We start from the raw sequence: 20346 nt of genomic DNA, 5'->3' as shown, positions 1-20346 counted from the left end.
AGAGCCCCAGGCAGTGATATGAGCATGATTATTCAAACAAACACAGACTGAAACTGTGAGACTGGGCTTTTCATTCCCACTTTTTTGTTTTGTCTCCAGAATTTTTTGGGGGGTGTAGACAGGTGTGTGTTATTGGACTCTCTCCATATACAGACTCAGTACTTGCTTTTTGTGACAGACAAGTCATAATAAATTGTATTGGTACCTAAGGATTAGAACTGTCACCTTGTTCAAAGCAAAAGCCCATCATCATTAACAAAAGTCATATTACAGAGAAATGAACCACAGAAGTGCATATTTTGATGGGGAGCAATCAAAAAATATTCTGAAAATCCTCCAAGGTAGTTATGGATGTTGTGTATGAAACGTTGAATTTGGCTTGCACAGTGCTGTTGAAAAAGTGAAAAGCTCTTTGTCAGTCATTCCCACTGATCCAGACCAATGTGCCTTTTTCTGAAAAGTATATTTTACTGCATAATGACAAGGGGCAAATAGATGCCTTAACTAGGCATCAGAAAGTCTTCACTGCCATAGTCAGAGCACATTGAAAGGGAAATCTTCCAAATGCAATTAGAAAAATCAAAGTAACTTAGTGAGTTTACAGCTTTCCAAAGCCGAGTAACTAGGGCATAACAGAGATGGCAGGATTAAGCTTTGCCAAGTTACATCTAATTGGGGAATTATAGCTATTTGATGCTGAGAAGGGCAATGAAGAGTGCAGGCAAGTAACACATTGATTGCTAAACCATAGAAAACAGTTTTACCTGAACTTTGAAAAATGTCTGCAATGGCATCTTTTTCATGGGGATGCCTTGGGCAGAACGATGGAAAGACCAGTGGAAACTCCTACCTCACCTCTTCCCCCCTGTTATTGTCATGGAACACTGGTATCTGGAAGTCAGGAGTGGATAGGAATTTATTTGCTAATCTGTTCTCCATGGAAGAGTGGGGTTATAGCATAGAGGAAACATATCTCGTTTTAACCACTTTAAATTGTAGAAAGTAGTTAAGATTACAGAATCATGAACTGCTAAAATCGCTTAGCCATTGAACTGCTTTTTTTTCATGAGCTGTGAAGGATGGGTTGAAGAACAGCTGGAATCTCTGGAATCTAGAAGAGAGTTCTAAGCGAATGATCCATCACGGGAAAATCTGTGGTACTTAGAGAATAAATAAGGCAAAGGTCTAGTCACGTGTTGTAAAAGCTCATTTTAAAACAATGGATGCTTTCAGGAGATTCAGGAGAAAGTAAAAGCTGTAACCTGGCCACTAAACCCAGCTGTGACCACCATAATCATGCATATACTTTATTGCTTAAGAGGGTAGGGCCTAACTGAAGGCGTGAGAGAGAGAGAGAGATCTGTAACAAGCACTGCAAAAGGTCAGAGGAGAAATGGATATTTTACTAAACAATGCTATTTGGGCCGTATCCTTCTTTGCTGTTGCCCAGAAAGACAGATGCCATGAACACGAGCAACTGGGAAGCTGGTGCTAGGAAATCAGCTGCTCTAGGATTCAGTGAGCTGTGTGTAAGGCAATGGAAAGCAGCAACATCTGAAAACAAAGAAACAAATATGAGAAAAAACATCCTTGTAAAACAGGAATCCATGATCATAGAGTATAGGAGCATCTGAAGAAAAGAAATTCTGCAGGTTGCTGTGGATTTTTCACAGAAACTACTTGCATTGAGTTTAGTGTAAAAGCTTTTAATCTAAGGAAGTGATAGACATTGAAAGCTGTAAGCATGCTTCATCCTTTAATAAAATATAGGATAATACACCCTTTATCCTCCTTCTTTTCAGTCTTTCTTTTTCTGCTTGAACAGTTTTTGTTGTTTTGCTTTTCATTTCTCTTTTTTCAGAGTCTAATTCTCCCCTTGGGCTATTTCTGGTTTTATGTAAATTCTGTTATTTCATCCTCTCTTTTCACAGTCTTTAAAATACATTTGATTTCTCTTGTGATTTTATCTGCTTTTAGCAACTCACTTTTCTGTTCAAGTGTTTCCTTTTCCTCCTTTAAACAGATTCTTATAGTTGTTTTTAGTTTTCCAGTCTAGACCCCCTCCCTTTTCTTCTCTGCACTCTAGTAAGTATGCCTTTTCTCCTCTCTTGTCCCTATCACTCTTTTCTCTTACCCTCTAACTCCTTCCTTTTGTCTTGTTTTTTCTTGCATCTTTCCAAGATCTTCTTTTCTTTCCTCAAATTATTGACTTTATCTATGTGATTCATTTTGTTTTGTCTATACCTAATTAACCTCCTTTCTCTGCAGCCAGGTAAATCCCGTGTTCTTCTGTTATGTCATTTTAGACAGGAGGAAATTGCATTCAATAATGAAAAGATTATTTTGAATTCCAACTCCCTTTTCTACCCTTTGTCCCTATGTTTATCCTGTTACATGATCAACATGGAAGATAAATCTTGACTTTCTAGCTAACAGATACTTTGGTATCCTTATCATAAAAAAAATACTTCACCTCTCATTCATTCTCATCCTGGAAGCCAACAGCGACAGGCATTTTTCTTGTCATTCAGTTTGTCATTTGAGATCAAGGCTTTTGAAACCCTAAATTGTCCTCCCCAAAATCCCAAACAAACAAAAAACAAAACAACCCTTCCCCCTCCCCCCCGCCATGGAAGTCGCAGATAAATGACAGGTGTGATGTCTTTTGTAAATCAGTAAGGTTTACAGCCTGGAGCATAATGTTGCAGGTGCAGAGTTGGGAAGAGGAAAGATATTGCATTCAATTTGTTAACCTTAATTATAAAAGAATAGTGTCTTTTACCTGTAAAGGAAAATCCAAGTTTCTGATCGATGCTGTAAAACGGAGCCAGTGAATAAGAAGGGTGGTTTGGCTCAAGGGTCCACATGCAAACGTAAAGTTTTGGTCTAATCTCTAAGAAGTGATTTTCTGATTACTTTGTTTTTAGATCAATGTACCAAAGTCTGATCAAAGATTTTAACCTTGGCTTTACTGAAAGCAATGGAAAATGCTGCCTCTGAACAAGTCTCTAAGATGGAGCATCTCAGCATTGTTCCTCGTTATATGACATTAGTCATTGATGTGAAAATCTAGTCCATTCTTTTTCTTTAATATAGATAATCTTGACACCAGTCCGCCTGTCCTTCACTATCATATCTAAAATGTGGCATGGTTGTGCCATTTGTGATATGACCAAACTGTGGTGTTTGACAACCTGCCACAGATATTCCCTGCTCAGCCCACTTGTGAACCCAAATCCTAAACTCGCTGAGCTTGGTGGCTATCTACACGACAGTCTTTTATACTCCAATGTCATGACACTTCCAGCAGCAGAAGTTCAAATAAAGTTGTACTGTCACAAACATCTTCAGGTGGCAATTGCTATGGGGAACTCCCTTGACAAAAAGTACCTCTTTCAAAGTGTATCTCCCTGTGTAGTGGGTAAACAGCAGATGACTGGCAAGGAGACAGGAGCACAATGACCAGTTAATTATTTCAGCTGCAAAAACAGTTGATATGCAGAATCCATGAGAAACAGCAGCTCACGACCCTTAGACTTACACCACATAGGCGCTGGTCTGGACATGTATATAGCTAAAGAACTACTGCTTCCCTTGTTATCTGTATCTAAAGGAGTCCTGCTTCCCTTGGTATCTGTAGCATGTGCACAGTATCCCACGTTGTAGTCTATTAACTCTCCTTAAACCCACATCCCCCTGAACCTCACCATGGGCCAATGTTCTGTGGTGCCTGGGACAACCTGGTCACTTCCCCACGAGGTTCCTGGGGTCCCCCTTGCGGTTTGGGAAGAACCTTAAGGTAAGAAACATCCAATTACTTTATTCCAGAGTGGTGTCTTCTACCTCTGTGCATTCCAAGTGTCTCCCTGGAAAAGTTCTTAACGTTTTCCCAGGAATATTTTTAAAGTCATAGGAAAAAATATGTGAAATTGGCTTTCCTGCTCCCTACTGAACAGTAACATGTATGTTCTTCATATTGAACATGCCCCTAGAGAGAACCTTCTGAGAGGTTTTGAGGCTGGGGGAATGCTGTAATTGAAATGAATCCACTTTTTTTTTGTGGGGGAAGCAGTGGGGAGGGCAACATCCACCCTTTTGATTTTCATTATCATCAGTATAAGAAGAAGGACGCTTGTCTGCTAATAGATATGCAATTTACATTGGTTTGTTGTGTAGTGTACAGAACCAGGACATTTGTCAAAAAGAGCGAATATGGCAGTCCTTACCACTGTATAGCTGGTGTGTAAAATTCTTGATTGTAGTCAGAGCTGAAAAGTAGGATTATAGTTCCCACTAGCAGGTTTACTGTTGAATTTATGGGGCTGAAATGAGGATTGAGAATACTTGTGTCGTAAAATTTGACTGACAGTCAGATAAATACAAAGTTGCTCTACTGTGCCTTTAATTATTTTTAGTTTTTCTACTGCCAGATGTTAAAATAACTGAAAATGTCTTCAAACACAACATTTGAGGATTTATCCTAAAGGAACTTTAAAATTATCTAGTTCTGTCAATGAAATGTACTGGGATCTGAAAGTTCTTCATCCTAATCAGCTCCAAGAAGTTCCTCTGGACAGAAATGTCTTATTTGATTATTCTTTGTTGTATGGAAAGCATTTCAATATTTCTGGTACTTACTCCTCTGTGCCAGCGGTGGAAATGCTGCTATTATATTACGTTTTGATTCTTCTTTACTATACATATCCGTATGATATCTCCCAATCAAGGTTTTCAGCAGAAAGCTAAGGCTGTAGGTAGATAGGTAAGTATTATTACCACTATCTTAAAAAGGGAGAAAATAGAGATAGTGAATGCTGATTTCTCTGAGGTCAGGAAGAAAGTGAGCAGATGGGGAAGAAAAAAAAAGTACTTACAAAGAGATAAAACTCAGTACAGCTGGAGTTAGATAGTGGCATTGTCCTGTTAAAATTACAAATCTGCTGCATTGCTCATACTGTTCAGTCTTCCTGAAAAAGGCCACTAATGGTATCACTCACTGAAAGCTGACAGTTACCCTTTGAGGCTGACCTTTTGTTAAACAAATTCTCTCTAACTTGGATTGTAACATGTCAAAATTTCCCATTTCAGAGAAGCTGATGAAGAATAAATAGTCCAGAAAATTAATAAAAGTGGAAGAAACTCCACCAGCAGAAGGTAAACTTTCTATAGGTGCTGCTAACTCAGCTTCTGTGCGGGCAGGCTGGCATTAACATTTTAGTTCAGATCTGCAGTGAGCTTTTGGAGTGAATCTCCCCATCATTCCCCTCCCCCCCCACACACTTTTAAGTTTGTGCTGTGGAGTTGTCTTAGAGTTCACAACTGGGTTCTTTTCCGTGAAACTAAATTAGTATGCCTTCCTGTCACTAATGGGTCCAGCCCTTGGACTATCCAGTCCAAAGCAAATATAGTAAAGCACATACTATGAGTACAACAGATCCACCGACCAAATGTTCTACTCTGCAAATGTCTCTAACCATGTGATACCACTTGCTAATAAAAACAGCTAGAAAACATTAGGCTGAATCAGACATTGATTTTACAAGTTAAATAGTGTTCTTTAGGGTTCCTGGTTTGACCCGATCCAAAATTGGGCATGGTCAGTGGCGTATAATTATTTGGCTGCATGCACAGCTGTGTAAGCAGCAGTTTCCAGGGAAAAGTATTTCCTAAGCAACATGTTTTTTGTACAAAATGTTGGATGAAAACACACTTAGGCTGGGCTCTAAGCATCCACACTATGTTAAGGAAAACTTAGCTCAGGATACTTATTGAAGAACAGGCATGAAGTCTTGTGCTTATCTGTTCTACCTAGGTTGTATGAAAGAGTGTGAAACTGCCCTAAGGGTCCTTGTCACTTCCCTTCTGGTAAGTTCACGGGTTCAGCCAAAGTCTGTGTTGTGTAATTCCTATAACTGATGTAGGTAATAAGTGGTACTTGATTGAGGAAGGGAATCGAACTTATATTTAAATAACTGTAGACATTTTCCCCTTAAATACTGTCCGGTGAAGCTATTAACCAAAGTTGGAATGCAGGAAATATTTTAGCCCAAAGAGGATGAAAACACAGAATCCTGCAAGGATGATTTTGACAGTCATATAAATCAGTATTTGTCCTTCAGGCTACATCTTTGAAAAACTAATCTGACATATCTACAGGAGTGAGACAAGAAGGACTGGCAGGGCCATCTGTACATCCTTCCATAGCAAGCTACAGTAGACCTATCTCTAGGTTCTTCTCTTGGAAGAAGTTCCCAGGCCTCTTTTGACTTTGAACTGCTGCCAGGAAGATCAGCTGGTAATCTGGGAATCTGCCGGAGCTTTGCACTCCTGACTGAAATGAAATTGCATATAGGGCGTTAATCTTGCTAACATGGTACCTTTAAGTTCTCATCCCAGCAGTTTTGGAGTCTTAAGAGTTATTACCTCAATAAGACATTCTGTCTAGAAATTATTTTACAGACCAACAATGCCTCATGAATCTGTAATACTGGGAATCAAATTATAAAACTACTGCATTTTATAATATCATGAAATAGGAAACTTAAGTAATAAATTCCTCTGGGTAACCTTTTTTACATTCAGTACTTCAAAGCACAGAATACTAACAAATGTCTTGTGTACTATTGGGAACTGCATAAATAATAACAATTGTAGGGATTAAAGCAAGCTCTGGTAGTAAAGGTCACGAGTAACTGAAATTTCAAGGTAATACATCTGCCCACAGAGTGAGACAATGAAGTTTTAAGGTTGAAAGCATACATTATTATTGTTTTAATCAAATTTCAGTGAAGGAACTGACAAAAATATATTATTTATGAGTAGCTGATGGTATATATCATAAATATCATAGGTAAGAGAGCTGTAGCATGTTAAAATATTAGAATAATCGTAATGTTTGGATCTGGCTTGAGACTGAAGGAGCAAGGATGCTTGTAGCCAGCATTCTGTCGTATTGACTTTGACTTCGGGATCCAGGTATCCATTTTTAAAATTATTTACCTGTTTGCTAAGTCAGGTTTTATTTGATCTTTTACATATATTTACCAGCTGGTCATAAATCCCTCTAGAATCAATGGAAGTCTTCAGTAGATTTCAGATGAGACTTGCTTGAGATGGGTCCTTGGTGGTACCTTTTGGGGATGAATGTCTAATATTTTCATGCATTCATTCCTCAGTTGAGCTACTCTGCAAGCCAGATTCAGGAAATAATCCTCATTTAATGCAACAAGTGTTTTGCTCTCAGCTGAGACTTAAGTCCAATGTGTTATGCTTATACCAGGACAGGAGGGCAGCCACAAGACTGGCTTTGCTGTCCGTGTAGCCAGCAAGCCTGACTCCAGGCATGGCCACTGGGTGTTCTCAAGTACAATAAGGGTTTCCAAGTGCCAATACATCATCAACTTAATGTGCTTCTAGCAGTCGGGCACACCTATCCTATTGCTGGTTCGCCAGTGTTGTAAAAGCTATGTAAATAACAGCTCTGAAGTTGGGAAGCAGAGGAATTGCAGAGCACCCTGGGCTTTATGGGCACTTTACAATCCACTCATCAGTATAGTGTTATTGAATTCAATGACCTGGCAGATATGAAAGTACTTTTGTGAAAATGTACAGCTGTGAGAACACGGTTAATTGTCTCAGTCAAGCATCACGGTAGTATAATTGACTGAGGTGGGGAGAACTGAATCTGTTTTCTTCCACTCTGCTACATCAGTCAATATTCAATTTCTGCCACTTCTCAGATGTCATTTGTTCAGTTCTTCCTGTCTCTGGCAATTATGCATGCAAACATTTGGGCGTCTTCAAAGTTTCGTGATGTTGGAAGTGTAAGAATTTCTTCCGTCTCTGAGAAAATGTGTAGGTCAGTGTTTGCCTCTGCAGTTAATATATATTCAATATTCCTATTAACCAGAATTCTACAACAACTATTATTGATGTGAACTTTCTTCGTTAGAAAATGCATTGAGTGTTGACCTGTCTGACAACTGATATTGACTTATAATGTGGCTGGAAGGAGGGAATTTCATTAAGTACTAGCAGTTAATGATTTAAATAATTGGCCTGAGAGAAGAAAAGAAAGATTACTGTTGATACTCAAAGAATTGTGCTGGTGCTAGCCCTGCAAAAAGGACAAGCAAAACTTTAAGAAAAGTTGTCTGAGCCTAGGAGTGCTTGAAAGTTCCTGGGTCACAGAAAATATGTCCACACTTGCTTGCAGGATTAAAATATTTCGGAATATTTTACTTTCAAATTTCAAGTTTTGCCTAAGTTGATGGATGGGTAAGCAGTGTCAGGAAATCGCAACGCTGTCACAGATGCTCTTCTCTCTTTTTTTAACCAGCTACAGCTGTAGCACATGTCAGTGAAGTTTTTAAATACAAATTTGTACTCAAACTATTTGAAAAAATAAATACATGAGAGTGAAGGTGTAGATAATCTTCTCAGGTAACCAGCAGCTGCCAGGAGATAGCATGCGAGACTGGTCAGCCTTAACGTCACAGCTTTATTCTTGTTCAGTGACCTCTGCGTAACATCACGGTTATGCAGATCCACTCAGCTCACCCTCAGGCTTGTCCGCTGTGTGGGCTGCCCTTGCCCAAGGTTCGTTCTTCGGCAGAACTCCCCAAAGAGGGCTCATCTTGCTCTTTGGGCCTCATGCCAGAAGGACCATCAGATAGCAGGCCTTCCTCAGCCTCCCAGTTCTAAAGAGAAACTGAGGATAAGCATGCAAGTATTTCGTCCCGATCAAGAAGCTGCGCTAGTGGATAGCGTTAGCATCAGTGAGCTTACTGGAGAGATTCTTGCCTATTCATGGAGCACCGCATTTGATTAGGAACTTGGAAATGCAACTGGTGAGAAAGCACAGATCACCAGCTGAAATTGTACCTGTAATTTTATCAAAATCTGCCACAGATTGCTTGTAATGTTCATTGCATTACAAATACTGATTTTGCTATGACAACTCATTTTAGAATGTTCATCATATTACAGAATGTAATATCATGCTTACTGGAATCCTTTAACCTTAAGTATATGTCTCACTATCTTTGTCTAGTTTATCATTGTTTTTAATGTGGCTATGTTATGGTTTTGCAGTCCATGTGTATTCAGAAATATACATTAGTCTGAAGAGCACTAAAGCTATTTTATTTAATCCGCCAAGCATAAAAAACTGATAAAAAATCTTGTTATTCACAGTCCAAAAATTCTTATCAATTATTAAACCTTTAGAAGTCTCTGTGCTTTCCTATGAGGTAAACAGAGCGCGAGTTATGGTTTTATAACTCCATTAAAAGGGAGACTAACATTCTTGTGAAAAAAATTATTAACCGAGGCAATTTATTATAGAATCTAAGAAGTAACTGACTTGTTAGTTAAAAGTTTCTGTGAGTAACTAGTATAGATTTTCAGGCTGTGTAAAACAGCAGCCCGTTCGGAAACATTCAAAAAGCTTGGGTACACCCCTACTTGGAGTGCTTGCAGTCATAAATAATGAATAGATTTGTTTTCTGTTTTTTTCTGCACAGTGGTTGCAGGTCTGGAAAAGGAAAAACAGTACTGCCTCATAGATGCGTCAGTCTTCTGTCTTTTACCAGCCCTTCTGTTGCTGTTGCTTCAGTGGGCTTCCCTCCTTCTACAAGTCTTTCTGTAACTTTTCTGTATGTCTTTTCCTTGTGACACCTTATTTCCTCCCCATCTGTTCCCTTGACTTTGTTATTTGTCATCTGTACGAACGAAGAGGAAATGACAATTGATGAACAACAATTGATTGTTTCCCAACGAATAACAAGAAGCGCATAACTTTCCATTAGCTGGATCACAGCTCTAACAGCGTTCAAGTTTCTGTCATCAAAGACACCAGCTCCCTGGGCAGACTTCACATCATATAACAAAGTGCAACTACCTATAAAAACTCCTCATCAAGCAAAGTTCTTAGCACCTTTTATCTGCTATAAAGATATTCATCTTTAAAAGGCATTTTTGTTGAGAGAAATTTAAGGACTTGGCTTTTTGTCATAGATAGATGATATTAGAAAGGGGCCATTTAGAAAAAAAATCTGTGCAGCAAGGGCTCATATTTTGTGTGGCTGACAGCAGAGAGAACCCAGTGTTTAGGGTAATGTTTGATTTCAGCTACTTAGGTTACTTCCTGTTGCAGTGCAGTCCTGTTGCTCTGCAGTTTATTTTTATTTGGTTGAGATGTTTTGCTTTGTTTTCCAGCATATTCAGAGCTGACACTTTACATCCTTAATGCATGCTGTCCTTCACAGTTCTAATGATAATTCTGAAAATGTTTCTTATAAGCTTCAAGACAGAGATAAAGAAAAGAGTCCCCAAGATCAAAGGGGTAGTAGCAGATGAAAGAAAACTGGAGAATGCCTTTAGGGATTAACAAAGAGTCTTGAGGAAAAAGGCACCAAAGATCCAAACACCACCAAACTGTGGAGAAAAATCTTCTGTGTGAAAAGCGCAGAATTGTATGAGGAAGGGCGATTGTTAATTAGGTAAAAGCTGAATTTCTGATTGTGGTGTGAGAAGGAGCATACATGTGAAGAAAGATGGTTTTCTGCTATCATCACAGAGACAAGATGGGAAATAGTGACATTCAGTGATCCTACGTTAGAGGATTCATCATTTACAACTCTCTTGAGATGAAAGGTAAAATAGTTCATATTCCTCATCCACGCCTGTAATTTGGAGTATAGGGAATGAGCTTCCTTTTCCAATATGTTCAAGCTGTACTCAGAAAAGTTAATGATTCTATAAGAAATTTAATAGAGTTACACTTCCATATGTTTCAGCTAGGCATGAGAAATAACTTAAATCATACCACAAATACGTAAGAATAAGCAAGTGCTGATGTGCAATAAGTTGTCTCTCCAAGCAGTGTCTTTAGATAATGAGCACATCAAAGTCCTAATATGGAGCCTATTAAGTCATGGAAATTCTTCTTACCAAATTTAATTAGCTTTTGCTGAGGCTGTGGAAGAGCAATAAATATCTGCTATCAAATTCTAGGTCATTACTGCATATTACTCTGATGTATAATTAGAGGAACTACCCACTGGGGTCAGTGGGAAAATGTGGAGTTGACTAACTTTGCCATGCAAAAGCCGAGAGCATCTTTTAGCTCACTGAAATTATAGAGAGTGTAAGAGCTGAGTAAACTTTGTGAGTGAGCTGAGAAAGAGCTGAAGGCTTATATTGTATGAATGCAACAAATCTTAAATATGATCCTGGATATCTTCTCTGACCGTCTTAAAGTGTTTATATGTTTGATTGTTCTCTGCTTGAACCATCCCACAGTCTTAACTTCTGGATTCTTCACTTTTTAAAATATGAGTTTATGCAGTTAAGGACTATGTTTTCACATAGTGAAAACATTCGAAGTGTTCAACGTATCTAAAAAAAAAGGTCATGACTGTTTTTAAGTGTTCTTAATTATTTGCCGTGTTTAGTGTCCTGTGACCCTTGTGAAGGTTATACGAACAATTTGCTGTGGCATATGCCTTCAGTCATGGAAATAAGTACTAGTTTAATTCTGTCTAGCTCTAATAATTAACTCTGTTATCTAGTGTTAGACGCTCACAGGCAGAAGATCCATGGCAGGAAGCTTTACCTAAGTCTGTAAACGAAATGTTTTAAAGAAAACTCTGCCTTGAAAAAAGTTCAGCATGCAGCAAGTCAAACTTGGGTATGCGAAAAGATTCAGCCTGGGCCAGACTATATTCTGCTAAGTGGATAGCTAGCAGAATGGAGAAAAGGATGGGAGGAAGTTATAGTGACGCTGTATGACTGATGTATTTTGAAAGCACTTAAGGAAGGGACAGATGGAGGAATGTTGGATTAGCACGGTCAGGAAAGTTTAAAGGAAGCTAATAAGATGGTAAGGAGTATTAAGAAGTTGGTAGCTGGGGGAATTGCAAACACTGCAGATGAAGTCAGCTACTTCTTGCCTAGGTATAGGCTTGCTGGAGATTTGGGGAAATTGCCCTGATTCAGCTTCTACAGCAGAGGTAGCTTTGCTCCTCAACTCTCCCTTGCTTAAAGTGAACACGGAATAAATTAGGCTTATCAGTGGTAGGGCACTTATGTCCTCTGTAGGGGCTGAGGAAAGCTAAGGGCTAAGGCAGTGTGAATTCTTCATGTTCTTGGAGAGCAGTAAGACATAGCTACACATGGTTCCAGGATGCTGCTAAGGCCTTGTCACTCTGGTATGTTTGTCTAAACATGTGGGGTACACTGCAGCAAACTGCTGATGCACAGTTTCCCACAGAGTCCAGTTCTAGTGCAGCTTGTAAGGTCTACAGAGAAATGGCACAGGAAGATCCCTTCAAGTCGCAGGCCTTTGAAAAATGGACTAGGTTTACTGCCATAAACGTCAGCACAACGGGCTATTTATCAGAGCACAGTACATTGCACACTGGAAAGGCAGCATTTTATGGCATTGCTTTCACTGGAAATTTTGGGAGCAGAAAACAGCCTTGCAAAAATAACACTTTCAGAAATTATTTCAGAGTGATCCAAAGCATATTCTTCTTGGGTTATTACATTACAGTAAAAGCATTAGTATTACATAGGTCATTATTTTATCATTAGTTTAATGACATCAGTTAATGAAGACTTTCAGGAAACATTCATACAGCTATTGGATGTGATTTGTTAGACTACACACTTACACCCAGACATCACATGCAATTAAAATGCTGCCAAAGTCATCGTCTTTGCAACAAAGCGTCATCGGTGTGTATCAGCGACCTAACAGCACATGCTTTCTTGATAGTGGAAAATAGCTTTAATTTTACCCATATGGATATGTTCCCTACCAACCTTAATTTTGCTTGTAGAATAAGGATAAGAAAATTTCTGTCATAAAGGACTTATTGTGCTTGCAATTCCACACACACCCCTCCTTCCACGCCAGGCAGATTTCAGTACTAGAAAAGGTGTATGTTTAACATATATCATTTATAAAGAGGATATGAAATGATTAGAAAAGGAACAAGCGTTTAAGTGATGCCAGCTCTCTGGCAAAAATATTGTGCTACATCTTTTTCACTTTGTAACTTCTTGGGACTAGAATGTGTTTCAACAGCAGTTACATCAGATTTGAAAATACCCTATCAACTTCTGCAAAATGAAGATTTAGCATTTTTGTACTGATACTATAAACTTTCAGCAAAGAATTAAGATATAGTTTAATCTTATTTGATTTTATTAGAGGGAGGCTAAGATTCATAGTGGAAAAGATATCAGTTAATTAACCAAAGCTGTCTGTATTCATTCCTTGGGACTGCTTAGGTATATGTAAAAGAGCTCATGTCATTATTTAAAGAGAGAGTAATCCCAGTGAAGTGGTTAACATTTACTCTGCTTATTAATTGCACAGGATAGTACCGGTGCAGTGTACCTGGGAAGTATTGTGTACTAGCTGCAGCTTCTGTATGTCTGCTACCATTTCAAGCACCATAAAGTCTCCTGAGGCAGACAGACTGTATAAAGAAACATTAGATGTAGTAAATTCCACTCTCCCCTGCCCGCCCCCACCCCTAGTCCAGCGTAGCTAGTGGGATAAAGATATGCTTCAGCACAAAGAATTGCAACTCATTCTGAATCTGAAATGCTTCAGAAATCTAAATCTACGGTTTGGTTTTCAAAATGGACTTCGCTCTTGAATATTCAAACTGAGATGAAATTACTATGGATAAACATTTGAGATAGCTGTATGTCACCCATGGGTTTTAGATAACATTTTGAGCTATATTTTCACTCGTTATTCTCTCTCTTGATGTTGTCCCTTCTGTAAAGAAAGTCAGGATTTCACATTCATGTTTATGGATGATGTACTACAGATGGGTCATTCTAGCTTTTAAGAGCATTTGCAAGTGCTTTTTTGGAGAATATTTAGGTTTTCTGGAGAGCATTTAGGACCTGTTAGACATTGCTGAATGAAATTAGAGGTTTTAAATTCATACTCTTGATTTGTAAGTTATTCTCAGTCACCGTTTTAAAACTGAGCTCTTAATGGTTGTTTGGTAAATAACTAGCACCATACACTCTGAGTAAGTGTTGCCTCAGTTTGCTGAGATTAAACACCAGACTGTTTTCCTGTCCCCACAGCAGTGCTTCCAGAACAAAGCTGACTCAGAAAAGCATGGAGCAGCTTGCAAGGTCATTGGTCAAATTGCCAACAGAGTGCCTTTCAGAAGCAATAGATTGCTTTTCCAAACCTCAACCATGCAATTTAATAAACAAGTCTGTGCTGTTTGGGGATGTACAGCTGTTTCTTTGCTGCAAGGTTGTGAAGCACTTCCAGGGAACCTCAAAAGTTGTTTGCAAACTGTAGCTGATGCCTTATAAAACAAAATATTGTTTTTCCGAGTGATCAGGTTAGGGTGCTGTTCCCTTTACTGTACTATGCTTTTGCAGGAGAGGAAACAGAGAGGTGGCAGATCGTAGCCAAGGGCTTCATATACTTCCCACTATTGTAGTGTGTGTACTGTAGTGTGCCATACAAAGGCTTTTCAGTATCTTATCTTCATCATATGTCCCCCTCCCATGCAGATCTAGAGTAAGGGAAACTTTAGCTGTGATTGTTGCCAATGTCACCTCTATCTGCTGTCTTAAGTGCAGGAGTGGAGCCATGGACAGTGAGGTCGCCGGTCTTTTTGATCATTTGAAATGGCAGAAGATTAACTACAGTGGCAGCGAGTCCAGAATGGTTTTCATTTATCCTGCCTACTAACAGTGAATCTGTGGTGTGGTAGTAACAGAGAGCGGAAATCTTAGCCACCTCACCTAGATTATCCCTCATGATTTTCAAATAATATTCTGAGATCTCCACTAGTTAATCTCAGAAAGAAAAAGAGAGGATTTTGCTTGAAACCCTTGTTATAATGAAATTGCATTTTCCCCCTAACTTTCTTCCTAGTTTAAATTGTTGTATTTTACATTTGCAGTCAGAAAGAGAGGGAAGACAATGTTTGTCAAACAAATCATCAGGCTTTCTGGTTGGTTAACTCTTCCCAGTCATTCTGTGGATTGAAAAGCCCCTGTGCTGTCTGTCTGTATGCTGTGCACTCTGGCCCCAAAACCTAGATTACACAGAGAGTTTGGATAAGGAGGGTACTGGCATGGTGATTTGAATCTGCCCCCTCTCTACATTTCCTACGAGCTAGGATTTTTCAGAGATTTTTGTAGATTTGAAGGAAAAACGTCTTGAGAAATGTGGGGAAATCGTCTCTGAGTATCAAATTAGGTTCAGAAGGCAAAAACACATGGAAATAAAACAGGGAGCAAAGTTACAGAAAAAACCACAGTAAAAGTGTGAGGGTTCATAAGTTGACCGTGTTTCTCCTGGCAAAGCTGAGGGCCCTTCCATGGAAGTGTGAAAAGTTTGAAAGTCTGGGGAAGTTGGAGTTCTGAGGTATTTGACTTATGAGCTGTTATGCTTGGAGGGAATCAAATGAGCTGAATCTTTGATAAGAAGGCAGGGCAAGACACTTGCTCACCTTCTGGCCAAGCATAATAAGCCAAAGAGCAGATACTGAAGAAGAACTAATGATATGGTGTTTAGGGCTGCGATAACGTCCTGAGGAAGCAAAGTGAAGACCAAGACAGGAGCTAGGGCAAGAGGGAGGGGAGGCAAAGGTGGCATTCATGTTTATGGAAACATCCTAATTCCAGCTATGATTACTTTCTCATGGGGAGGAAAAGGATTGGTGGATCTGCACTGCTTCTGGGGGTAATGTATGTATGGAGCAAGCCTGGTTGCACATGGCATGGCCAGGATTACAGAATTACACTCTCCATACCGCTGCTGTCAGCTTGCCAAGTCCTTCTCACAATCAGTTTTCAGTCAAAGAAGGAAGCTAACATTTTTCAGACTTGTTTGTCTACTTAGCAGGCTCTTAAATACACATAGTGCTGGGATGGTCTGTTTTCCAAAGGTGCTAAGCAAACAGAGTATCCTTTGATGTGAGGGCAAATTAGGTCATTAGAACTCAAGAATCAGGTGTGGGCTTAACTAGGCAAACTAGCCTGAACAACAACTTTTTCAGTTGCTAGTAAAGGGAAGAGGAAAAGATGAAGCAGGAACAAAATCATTTGTGCATACACTACAGCAACACAACAGTCTGCTGAAATGTGGTCATCCAGAGCTCACTTGCAAAGTTTGTTCATGCTGTAATCAATATCAGGGCCACAAGGCAGGCACAAATGCTAGAAGGGGTTTTGGTTTGGTTAGCAGAGAGACCAAAAGCCATATTTCCCTAGTAAATACTCATTTCATGGTGGTTGGACTAGTTAATGTATACTTTAACTCTCTGTTGTTGTTAAATCTCTGTTGCAACCATGCCTTTAATTGCAAAACATATGTACTTTAATCCTCTTAGTGTTTGGTCTTGGTAATTATGGTTCTGTAAAGCAGAAGGAGTATAGAAGACTGCTGGTGCAGGTACAAAGCACTTCTCATGTGTCCTTGAGCAACACTGGAGCACAGAAGTGCTCCTGATGTCCTCCACGCGTACATCTCAGCATATAAAGCCAGCAATACATTCAGGAAGCCAACAGCAGACAGGGTCTCCACCTACCCTGCTAGGAGAATACAGTCACACACAGGGAGAACGTCCTGGGGTCTTTGAGAGCCTGACAAATTCAAAGAAACATAAGATTAGATAGTCTTGCTTGTGATCCAAGATCACAATGTTAGACATCTCCTTTGATGAATTTCAAAGGCATCAGCTATGTTTCTTGTCTTCTCCTTTTGGAAGAATATATTGTCCACCAGTTAGAAACCTTCTTTCACTTCTAAACTCAAATTTGTCCAGAGATCGGTTATAATGTCTTGTTCCTGCTTATACCCTGTATTAAGACATTGTCTTAAACACCTCCTTGGTGCCAATGCCCTTTAGAATATTTATAGGCTACGCTGAGAAAAAACATTTCTATGTACCTTACCGTTTCCAGTGTGAGGTTGAACATTAGAGGTGTAATTACATCTTTCAACTTTTATGACAACATAGATAAGCACAGAAAAATTAATTAAATTCAATATACTTAAAATGGGCAGCAATAGGCAAAAACCAGTGTTTCCTACACAGTGTTCCTTATGTTCCATAATCCCTTGTTTTTATATGTAAAGAAGTCCTGAGCTATACAACATTGTGAAGCTTTTAGAGATGACATTAGTTGAAATGAGAAACAGCAGTTCTGAATACAGCTTCTTCCTCAAAATCTGAAGTTCAGCAAATTACGTGGACAAAGTGTAAAGTTATAAAGTTTATTGTGTTTGAATTTGTTTAGAAATTGCAACATCACCAGCTGAGTTCCTGTCATATATTTAAAAAACACTAGATAAGCTATGTCAATGTATTTTGATTTGGGTCAGCTTAGTATCTTAAACAAAATTCTACAGTATCCTAGTAATGTTGCAGAATAGGTTTTTGTTGGTGGATTTCAACTGAGGAAAAACTATCAAGAATAATAATAAAAAACACGAATGCAATGCAAAACATCTCCAAGACTCTGGAAATGAGTTAGTTTTCTGAGATGATAAAAATCTGCAGTAGAAATCCTTTTTTTCTGGAGGAATCATAGATCAAGAGAAAAGGGGCTTGGAAGGTTTTGGTGCTGGCTGTTGGTGTTTCTTAGCAATATCTCTAACATATTCCCCTATGTAATCCAACTTCTGCTGTCTGAGAAAAGAACTAGGTTCTTGGAAGGAAACTAGGACGCTTCAACTGAATCTGCCAAAAACGATTTTGAGTTGTTTTTCAAGTCTGTGATGAAAGTCAGAATATTTTGCTCAACAAAAATAAAAATAATGGTGTTTACAGTATTCAGCATACTTTTACACCTTAAGAGAGCCAGTTAAGAAGGACATTTAAATGAACTGATTTATAACTTAGAGTAAACATCAAGATTTAAGTTAGGCTTATCTAAAAAAGCATTCCAACTTACATATATCATCATTACACGTGTTTAAGAAATGACAAATACAAATGAGAGTGTAAAGACTGCTATTTCATTGGGTGTTCTTTGAGGAAAACAAAGGAAAGCAAATGGAAAATTTCCACTCTCTTCCAGTCAAGAGGTGAATGGTAAAAGTTTCTGCTATATCCTACAACTGTTTCAGGTTCAGGTTTCTACCTAAAGGGGGAGAGAGGCCTCATTAGCACCATCAACACTGCCTGCAGAGGCACCTGCTTAGCGGTCGCATGCAGGAGGAGAGGATGCTTTTCTGAGCAAATGTCATTGAAAAAGATCTGCTTTCAGGACAAAAACCAGGTTTTAAAAGATATCCTGAGCTTCCTAAGCTTGTACTCTTTAATAGTTATCCTGTACTGCCTAGTGGCCCCCAAAAGGTAACGCTATAAACACTCCTTTTTAAAGAAAGACAGTCCCAGTCCCCAAAGTGCTATTTCTCTGGCAGACTGAGGCATTTGCAGCCATTTTCTGAAGTTAAAATGAGATGGCAGGCTTCAGGGGGAAATACTGTAGTCAATACTGGGGTCAAGTCTGGGACAGTACTGTTCATTCTCCTTTCCACTCTGAGTGAATGATTTAACACACTCAGGCATTACAGTGATTTAGCAAGTGTTTTAATTTGTGTGAGACATCAGTCAAGCTCATGCGGGGGCTGTGGTTAATAGAGATTGGTTATCACTTTTTACACGTGCAAGAATCTTAAACTTAGCATCCCTCAAATCTAAGCAATTTCTTTCTGCCTCCCTAAAATGTCGTTTGCTGCTTCATGTTCTTTTCCAATAATCAGCTAATTTGTGCTTCAGCAGCACAGCTGTATTCATTTTAGTAGAGCAGTATCATTTTACATTATGTAGGGAAAAGTTCATGAAGTTCTCTCTGACTGAGAAGATTTATTATACATATTATTATTGCAATGATAATATTAATAAGTGCAGTGTAGGGTGCCTTAGAGTGAGCTGCAAGGTGTCTGCTTTGTCCGATCATTTTGGTGAGAAGACAGTCATTTCCGGCTAAAATTTCATTTCTTGCTCTCTTTAAAGTCTGTAGGTTAAGGCACTTCCTTCTCTGAAAGCATGGCCAGATACATGTCTTTAGGCACTTGCCTTTATATATAATAAGCTGAGCTGAAGCATTTCACAAGCCAGAAATTCAAGCTCATTAACTTCAGATTAGAACATATTGAAATAACAAATGTTGCATGTGTATAATTATACCCATATGAGTGGTCTGGATTTGGTTAGGTGTATAAGAGAACTGTATTTATATACATATTTATATATTCTTCTCCATTTAACGGGGCCCCATCCTCCTTGAACCTCAAGAGCTTTCATGGATTTCTGTGGCTAAGAGTGAGTATAGGAAAGGAAGGTGGTAACTGGTTCCAGTTTTGTAGTGAACCACTCTGCTAGCATGAAACCACTGTAATACAAACTGCTTCCATAAGCTTGGCACCTGCCTCCCGAATAAAATCCTATCTTTAAGGTAGAAAACTTGGTTTATTCCCCCTCCCTGCTTCCCCTCCCCCTTGTTTTTCACCACTGAATCTGTTTTGTTTTCTCTTCTGAGTTTCCCGTCAGCCTAGAAAGCCTGAGTGTCGCACACTGAACTCCAGGAAGTATGCAACTGGATTTTTAGCAGACTGTTTCTACTACATTGAGAGGGGTGACTGACTGGCAAACAGGACATATGGCCTTTGTGGATAGAAAACTCCTGAGCTTCAGTTGCAAGGCCTAACAATTTTCTGTGTATGGCAAACCAATATAGATGGATTCCTATCTTCACGCTGAGGCCAGCCATCATCCATCTGTAAAATGAAGTGCTATTAGCACTAATAGTGCTATATAGATGTATCAAACAGACATTCATGAATTAGGTCTTACTGACATGATGGGCTGACTTTTGTTGTCCTTGTTTGGGCAGAATTTCAATTCATTTATCACTGAGCAAGATACGCAGGACTGGTCCCATTATTATGAACATCTTTTCCAGTAATAGAGTCCCTGGAAGTCTGAAAAAGAGGAGCATTAAAACCTGAGAAAATCATACTGTACCTCTAATATTAAAAGAGGTCTAAGTTCTTTGTGGTCTTCAAGGTATAAAGCAAGTTAGAAGATTTTTAGACTCTATATTGCAAAGCAGGACTCTTCTGAGTCATGCTGGCCTCGGGTACTAAAACCCAGCATTGAGATTCAGCCTAAAGTGCTGCTGAATCATGCTGGTAGGTGAATCTAATTAACTTAAAGCTGTCTATAGTGGTTTCAGAGTACTGAGCCGGAGTCAGCAAGTGCACAGAGCCTGAAGAACTGTTAGGAAGAATTGTACATCAAGTTTCTAGCACACAAATTAATCAGTGTCAGGGGT

The 20346-nt window shown here is 39.1% G+C and overlaps 1 protein-coding gene across 3 annotated transcripts in view; it reads left to right on the top strand.

The window, feature by feature from the left end:
• Window positions 1–20346, top strand: part of WDR11 (WD repeat domain 11) — a 172284-nt gene that overhangs the window by 73189 nt on the left and 78749 nt on the right. For 2 of the 3 annotated variants that reach the window (XM_068951571.1, XM_068951570.1), the window contains 2 exons: window positions 5089–5154; window positions 5813–5865. The exons of the other annotated variant lie outside the window; for it this stretch is intronic. The gene's annotated coding sequence lies outside the window, so the exon portion shown is untranslated. The remainder of the gene's footprint in view (window positions 1–5088; window positions 5155–5812; window positions 5866–20346) is intronic. 3 annotated transcript variants of the gene reach the window in all.

This window comes from Struthio camelus, chromosome 7, assembly GCF_040807025.1.
Source record: "Struthio camelus isolate bStrCam1 chromosome 7, bStrCam1.hap1, whole genome shotgun sequence".
NCBI lineage: Eukaryota > Metazoa > Chordata > Aves > Struthioniformes > Struthionidae > Struthio > Struthio camelus.
This window is presented reverse-complemented; position numbering and strand designations above follow the sequence as displayed.